The following is an 8,076-nucleotide window of genomic DNA, read 5'->3' as shown; positions in this document are numbered from 1 at the left end:
GTCCAAGGACAGACAATAGCTAGGGTTACAGGAAGGAGAACAACAATAGGCTCTGTATAGAAAATCAACTGGAGTCACTGCCAGCAGCATGGCTGAACTGACTGTTATTAGGGCCTTAAATATGGGCAAACTAGGGGACATGCAGATGAGCTGCTGTGTTCACAAGATGCTGTACCATGCTCATGTCAAATGCTAGCACAGAGCACTGTACCAAATGCCATGTTAAAGGCTTTGTGTTTCTGGAGGAAGTTTACTTGTCTGTGGAAGGATTTTGACCTGGTCTGGCACATTTCCAGAAGTCAGACTGCAGAGTGTCTGCATATGTGACAGTTGTAGTCATTGGATGTGGGGGGAACCCACACACGTTGACTTGGTGATCAATAAGACCCCTAACTTTGCCCAAATAAGGAAATCTTGTGGTATTGACCTTGCCACCTTACCCATCACAGAAGTCTTAAGAGGAATTTGCGTTGGCTGCAGAAATGCAATCTTTGTTAAGAAACAAATATCACTTCCAGTGCTAGACCTCAGCCGGTATAAACCGAAGTAGCTCGATTAGCTTCAGTGGGGTGACAGCAATTCACACCAGCTGAGGATCCGGCCCATGCATTTATCTTAACTCAATGAGCTTAGCTTTTCATATGGCAATAACGAAAAGATATTTCTCAGATCATGACTGGGTATGTATGCTTATGACTGAGTGAGTGATTCCACAACAGGCACAGAACAAGGTAGCAAAAATTGCACTGAACATTGTTTAATAATAAATGCTTTTTTTCCATTTGGAGTCTGAGATTTTAAACTAACAAAGCTAAATCTGCTTGCTTAGTACAACCTAATACGCTGATGTAATCCTGAGAGATTTCAGCATCAAAGGCAATCATTTCACTTACAAGCTGTTAAAGCTTTGAAAATGGAGTGCTGGTTTTTTTTATTTTTTTTTATTTTTTTGTAGCTCTCCAACCTGGATAAAAGCCAAGGTTCTAAAGGTTAAAGGATGATAGACAAATACAACAGAGCTACAGGACAACTGGATATGTTTTCTGTTTGCAGATTTATGTGTCTGTCTTGGCATGTGTTTTTTGTCATGTATGCCATATAAGTGCTGTATTTGGCACTTTTAAATCAAAGAACAAAGGAGTACAACTGTAGAGGAGGCTGAATTGAATTGAATTAATTTGTTTATCTTGCAGATCAGCATCTGCTAAGACCTATTTCTTTTAAACTCTGAAGCTGTCGTGATGGAATATTTCATTTTCTGCACAGTGTAATTATATATTTTATCTCAAAAACCAAAGGCCTAATTTTGCTCCCCTTCAATCAGTGGCAGCTTTGCCATGGATTTCAATGTGAGCAGGATGAAACCCAAGTTGCATTTAAAAGGGTTTGGGGATTTTTTTAAGAATGAATTTCTCTTATGGTAGGTTGTTTATAGAGTACCTGGTGGAGTGAACATTTCAACACTGAACTCGGCATTTTATTACCAACTACAAAAACCAAGACACTTAAACCCAAAGGCCAGATCTGCTCAGGCACAGCTGAGGTGAAGCTGGGGACATAAGTGGTTTTCGAACATCTTCAGGCCTCAGATCCTAAGAGCAGCAGGGGACTGATTCAACCCCTGCAATAAGTTACGGCAGCTTCACACCATTAACTTCCACAAATGGACAGGTTATTCTGTAATTACCCATGGGGGGGTGGGAAGGGTCTTTTTTACCTTCCTCTGCAGCAGCTGATAGTAGCCACTGTCAAAGCCAGGATATTGGATGAGATGGATCACTGGTCTGATCCACTGTGGCATGTCCTATGTACCTGTGTACAAGCCCCAGAGTTGGAATGCTTAAAGGGAAAGATAAGAGTTAGCTCCAGCTAGAAGAAAGGACAAGAAAGCTACCTCTGACAGACTTAATTTACTTAAATTGTAGGGTTGCCCCAGTGCAATTCTGTGCAGTGTTTCCTGTTGTATTGTTTGGAGTTTCTGTTCTGTTTTTGGAAATGACATGAGATGACGCGTGGAAATGTATTTGTGAAAGGGGGAGATATTGTAAAAGGTATAGGCTGGGGAAAATGACTCCTCTTGAGCTGACTTTGATAGGTAGGGAGCCCAAATGCCGCAAGAGGACCAGATGAACGTTGTCTGAAACAACAGAGGTTCTGTGCAGGACTTTCACTTGTTGTGGGATTCTCTCCCAGCGATTCTGAACCCTGTTCAGAGCTTCCTTTGCAGGATTGAGCTTGACAGTGGAGCTCACTTTGTAGGATTGCACCTGGCAGCTGCACATTGGAATAGGCCTTTGTTGTGTGCCCTCAGGCTGTTTGCTCCAGTCCAGCAAAGGCCAGAGGACAAGAGCTCATTCCAAGGTATGGCCGCCAGCTCCAGATCCACGAAATCAGCTCCACCAGCTTGATTGCTGCCTGGCCTGCTCCCCTGTGAAGTCAGCTCTTCTCCAGCCAAGTCCAATCCTACAAAGTCAGCTCCAGCACTGCCTAGCCTAGTCCTGCAGTGTGACTAGACACAGGAGGGGAAAACACCCATTCTAGGTGCTGTTCACATTCCAGATCCAAAGGACCAGATTCTGCTCACAGTTACACCTGTATAATAACTCCATTGCTATGGATTGATTACAATGGAGATACAGTGGAGTAGCTGAGAACAGAATGCAGCCCTATGTACGTTTAAATTAGAATATTTAAAACAAGAACAAACAATGGGGAGTGTGTGTTGAAAGGGCGGGATTTTCAAAGGAGCCTAAGTGGGTTAGGTGCCCACATTCGATTGATATTTATTGGGGTTTTACTGCCTAACCCCTGTAGAATTCTTTGACAATCCCAGCCAAAATGTGCACGGAACGAATGTATGTGAAACGTATACATCATCTGAGAGTTCCCTTCTCTCACCCACCCTTCTCATGTTGCTGTCATCATTGTGACCACGTTGTTTGTTTTTTATGTCACACTACACCTCCCTTTGCTGGTTCCTTTTCCATTTAGACTGTAAGTTCTTTGGGGCAGAGGCTGTTTCTTACTATGTGTTTGTACAGCACCTTGCACAATGGGGTATCTAGGTGCTACTGTAATATGCATAATAATTAAGAATAACAAGAATATTGTTCATTTGCTGTAAGTGTTTTAGTTGGTTTTCAGATGTTAGACCTCTTAACAAGGATATGTTTTCATAGAGATTGGGGAGAGACCTGGAATACACCAACAGATTGAAAAGACACCTGCCAAAGCGCAGACGTGATAATAGTTTCAGTCCTCCTTGGTGCCTGAGTTCTGCAAGTCTCCTAAATGTCTTTTCCATTGGGAATGGATTCTCTTTCTCTTCAGTTTGCACCAACCTCATTCACCTTGAGTCTAAGATCAGGTGAGCTCCTTCTTTGGAAGCCTGGATAGATCAAATTGCTGATTGCTATGATGATACCCTTTTAGTCGCTCCCTTAATGGAAGTTATAATGGTCCACACCATGATGGTAAGGCCTCTTTGGCCGAGGGTCAGAGCTTAATCCTGCAGGATTTACTGAGCTTTCTTAGTTATCGTGGAGGCCATGCTACTGGTGAGCTGCTGCCAACTCAAGGGAGGAAGCTGGGTAAAAATTTGTGGCTGAAACTTTTTTTCACAGAAAAATGCAGAGTTGGGTCAACTGAAATATTTTGCAAAATGTGTGTTGAGTTCTGCAAATTGTTTCAGTAAAAGAAAAATAGTGATCAGAAACGTCAAAAGAGTTAACCTGGTGGTTAGGGACTCCGGGGTTACAGGCCCTGCTCCAATTAATATTTAATTAATTACAAAGTGGAACAGCTTCAAAAAGAGAGATTGAAAGCTCCCCAACAGGCAATAGCCTGGTGGTTAGGGCACTCACCTGGGAACGGGAAGACCTGGGTTCAAGTTCCTTCTCCAGAACAGAGATCTGAACCTGCATCTCCCACATTCCATGTGAGTGCACTGACTATTGAATGGAAGAAGGATACCACCAACAAAAACTTCCTCCTCTGTTTTCTGAATGGAACCCAAGTTCCCTTTGTTTCCAAATTTCCTTGAGTAAAAACAGTTAAAGTGCCCAAAATAAGAATGAAATGTTTTGTTCTGCCTGAAGTTAATTTTTTTTTTCAGGACTTTCACCAAAAATTTCATTTTTGGGTGGATCCAAAATGAATACTATTTTTTTTTAACTTACCTTACTTTTCAATTCATTGCATTTGCCCATGTCTACAAGAGCATGCATGTTTAACTTTCGAAAGAGTGCTGTCACAGAGTAATCTTTCAAAGTTCTATAGCTTTATTTCCACGCATTGGCCCCAAACTTAATCTGATGTAAATCAGCATAGCTCCATTGATGTCAAAGGGGACTAACCCACCTTACACTATCTGGGGGCCTACCCCAATAATTCTTCATGTCCTTTAGAGCATTTTTTCAGTCATTTCAGTGCAAGTCTTGAAGTGAATCCTTTACCTACAATGAATTCCTGGTCTCTTGCTTCAGTAGATGGAGTGCATGCAGCATGAATGCAGCATTTTAAAAAGTTTATCTTCACAGGTTGGACAAGGAAAGGATTTGGGTGGAGGAATTTTAAACAGAAAATGACCTTTTCCCAGGTCTAGAGCAGGTCAGTCTCTGACTTCTGTGCCAAAACTTTATATTCATTCCCTGAGCTCCTTGAAATGTATGAAATTAAATGAGACTTGTTGAAGAGTTGAGAGTTTCTGCATATTGCCTAGGTTTTTGCCCTCTCCACTAAGGTACAACACAAAACTGTCTAATAGACAGCCATTGTCCAGTCTATCCTTTCTTCTGTCCTGCCCCCATTTTGTCCTCCTGTTCCCCTTTTCTTTAGGATGACTATACTGAAAGGAGTCATTTTATCTGTCACAAAAGACTAAGTCTAAGAACACTATCTTGGACATATGTACCACAGTCCTAGGAAGCTCCGAACAGACACCTTCCCCTTATTCCCTGATTCAGACACATGCTCAACAGGTTATTTCAACAAACCCAGGACGTTTCCTTTGCTTTCTCTTGAACCTTGTCATTCACGCGATAGCCCTTTGCCTGCCCAGTGGGTTGATTCTACCACTACTGTACATTCTTGATTCAGAAACAATGCCTGCAAGGTTATTCTCTTTCTCCAGTCTTCCCGTAAGTCCATTCCACCACTCTTCAGTCAGGATATTGTCTCCAGCATCAGTCATAAACTGTACACGTTTGCTGCTCACTTTCTACCATCTCGCCTTCTCAGGCACAGTGGGGACATGCTCTGACTGGGAAATGGACCAACCTGAGGCTTCTCTAGATGTTTTCTCCTTTCTTTAGAAACTGTATTGCAGCTGCAGTTTATCAAAGGCCTGGGCTGGGGGCTGCCCCAGTAATTCCCCGCAAGCTTTCAATACCATGGCAACATTTCCTCTTTCGAGTCCCAGAGATAGGTAAAAACAACCCATCCTTTCAGAAAATCACAGTTGTGGATTCCAAGCTAATTGCCTCCCTTATCTAAGGTCATCTTTACTACAGGCATTCACAGACCCACTCATCCACAGCCAAGATCTTTTGTATATAAGGTCCAATTTAAAAAGAAAAAAAGTTCAAAATCCCTTTGGCAACACTGACATCCCTACATCTTAGGGTCTTATCAAACAGACTTCAGTAGATGTCGAGTTTTTCACTGTTCAGTCATGATCTTAGTCTTTGAGCTCATTCTCTCAATTAGAAACCTCTCCTGGAAGAACAATCACTAAAAGCTACCTCTGTAGTTTATCTTGTCAACCATAAATTTGATAGGCCTTGGGGTATTTTGTTTAATTTCTCGAGATGATCCAGCTGTGCTTAGTATAGTCCCTCACTTGCCTCTGTCTAGTTGATTCTCAATCTCAGCCTGGTTATCTCAAATGCCATGAAGAATTTCATTTCTTGGTTTGAAGGTAAACTTTGCAAAATAAAATCTGTGAAGTTCATGAGCCCACATCATTAATGAAACATATGTCTAAACCTAGCAATTAAAAACAAACATCATATCACATCAAACCCCCTTGAAAACTCAGTCCCTTCAAGTATTGCACAAGACTCAGTTCCAGGTTAATTGTTCCCCCTTCAGGAGTTGGTAACATTGCAAACACAAATACTGAAGGAAAATGCAGGTTTGACATTGAAATTTCCTTTAATACTGCAGACCAAAAAGGCATGGTGTGGTGTTACTTCTGTGTTCAAAGTAGCTACTTTTCAAATAAGTATGAGTGATTCCTATATAGGAAGCATGTAAAGAGCCTTGAAATTCTTCTCCATCTATCAAGTTTTGCTTGGGTTAGCTCTGCATTAGGACATCAGGTTTCAGCCAGCAATGTACAAAGTGTATTAAGCATAGTAGAAATTAAGGATCATATTCTGGGAGATATTGTAGACCCATTGAAGTTAATGTCAAAACTCCCACTGACCAATATGGACCCAATTTTACCTTCTGGCTTTGTGTGGACATATGCCTAAAATGCTACAGTCTAGTGGAACTACTGGACACAACCATGATATCCCAATAGGCTGTCAAGCGATTAAAAAAATTAATCACCATTAAAAAATTAATCTTGATTAATCGAGCGATTAATCGCACGGTTAAACAATAATAGAATACCATTTATTTAAATATTTAAATGTCACCTGAAAGTGAGAACAGGCGTTCACATGGCAGTGCTGTAGCCGACATCGCAAGATACTTACTTGCCAAATGCGCTAAAGATTCATGTCCTTTCATGATTCAACCACCATTCCAGAAGACATGCATCCATGCTGATGATGGGTTCTGCTCAATAACGATTCAAAGCAGAGCAGACCGACACATGTTCATTTTCATCATCTGAGTCAGATACCACCAGCAGAAGGTTGATTTTCTTTTTTGTTGGTTTGGGTTCTGTAGTTTCCACATCTGAGTGTTGCGCTTTTAAGACTTCTAAAAGCATGCTCCACACCTCGTCCCTCTCAGATTTTGGAAACAACTTCAGATTCATAAACCTTGGGTCGAGTGCTGTTTATTTTTAGAAATCTCACATTGGTACTTTCTTTGCGTTTTGTCAAATCTGCAGTGAAAGTGTTCTTAAAATGAACATGTGCTGGGTCATCATCCGAGACTGGTATAATATGAAATATATGGCAGAATGTGGGTAAACAGAATGGGAGACATACAATTCTCCCCCAAGGAGTTCAGTCATAAATTTAATTAACGCATTATTTTTTTAATGAGCATCATCAGCATGGAAGCATGTCCTCTGGAATGGAGGTGAAGTGTGAAGAGGCATACGAATGTTTAACATCTCTGGCACGTCAATACCTTGCAATGCTGGCTACAACAGTGCCATGTGAACACTTCTTCTCACTTTCAGGTGACAATGTAAAGAAGAAACCAGCAGCAGTATCTCCCTTAAATGAAAACAAACTTGTTTGTCTTAGCGATTGGGTGAACAAAGAGTAGGACTGAGTGGACTTGTAGGCTCTAAAGTTTTACATTGTTTTGGTTTTGAGTGCAGTTATATAAAAAAAAATCTATGTTTGTAAGTTTCACTTTCACAATAAAGAGATTGCACTACAGTACTTATATGAAGTGAATTGAAAAATACTATTTTTTATAATTTTTACAGTGCAAATATTTGTAATCAAAAATAATATTATAAAGTGAGGACTATACACTTTGTATTCTGTGTTGTTATATATATATGAAAATGTAGAAAAACATCCAAAAATATTTAATAAATTTCAATTGGTATTCTATTGTTTAAGAGTGTGATTAATTGTGATTAATTTTTTTAATCGTGGTTCATTTTTTTAAGTTAATCGCATGAGTTAACTGCAATTAATCGACAGCCCTATATCCCAAACATCTGCAGGGCTGACATTCTGCAGGTCTTCTCTGCCTCGACCTGGTGAAGGGCCTCCTGAAGCAAAAAGCAGGCATTGGAGGGGTGTGGCCCAAGTTGCACCATGAGTGATATCCATTCAAGAGTCCTCACAAGGACTTTGGAAGAGTTGAAGAAAAGTCTACTGCCAGAGACTCCTTTACAGGTTTTACATTGGGCGCAAAGCAAGCTGAGACAAGACT

The sequence above is a fragment of the Lepidochelys olivacea genome (genome assembly GCF_965140295.1).
Source record: "Lepidochelys olivacea isolate rLepOli2 genome assembly, chromosome: 6".
Lineage (NCBI taxonomy): Eukaryota > Metazoa > Chordata > Testudines > Cheloniidae > Lepidochelys > Lepidochelys olivacea.
The sequence above is the reverse complement of the archived record's forward strand: the minus strand, read 5'-3'. Positions refer to the sequence as shown.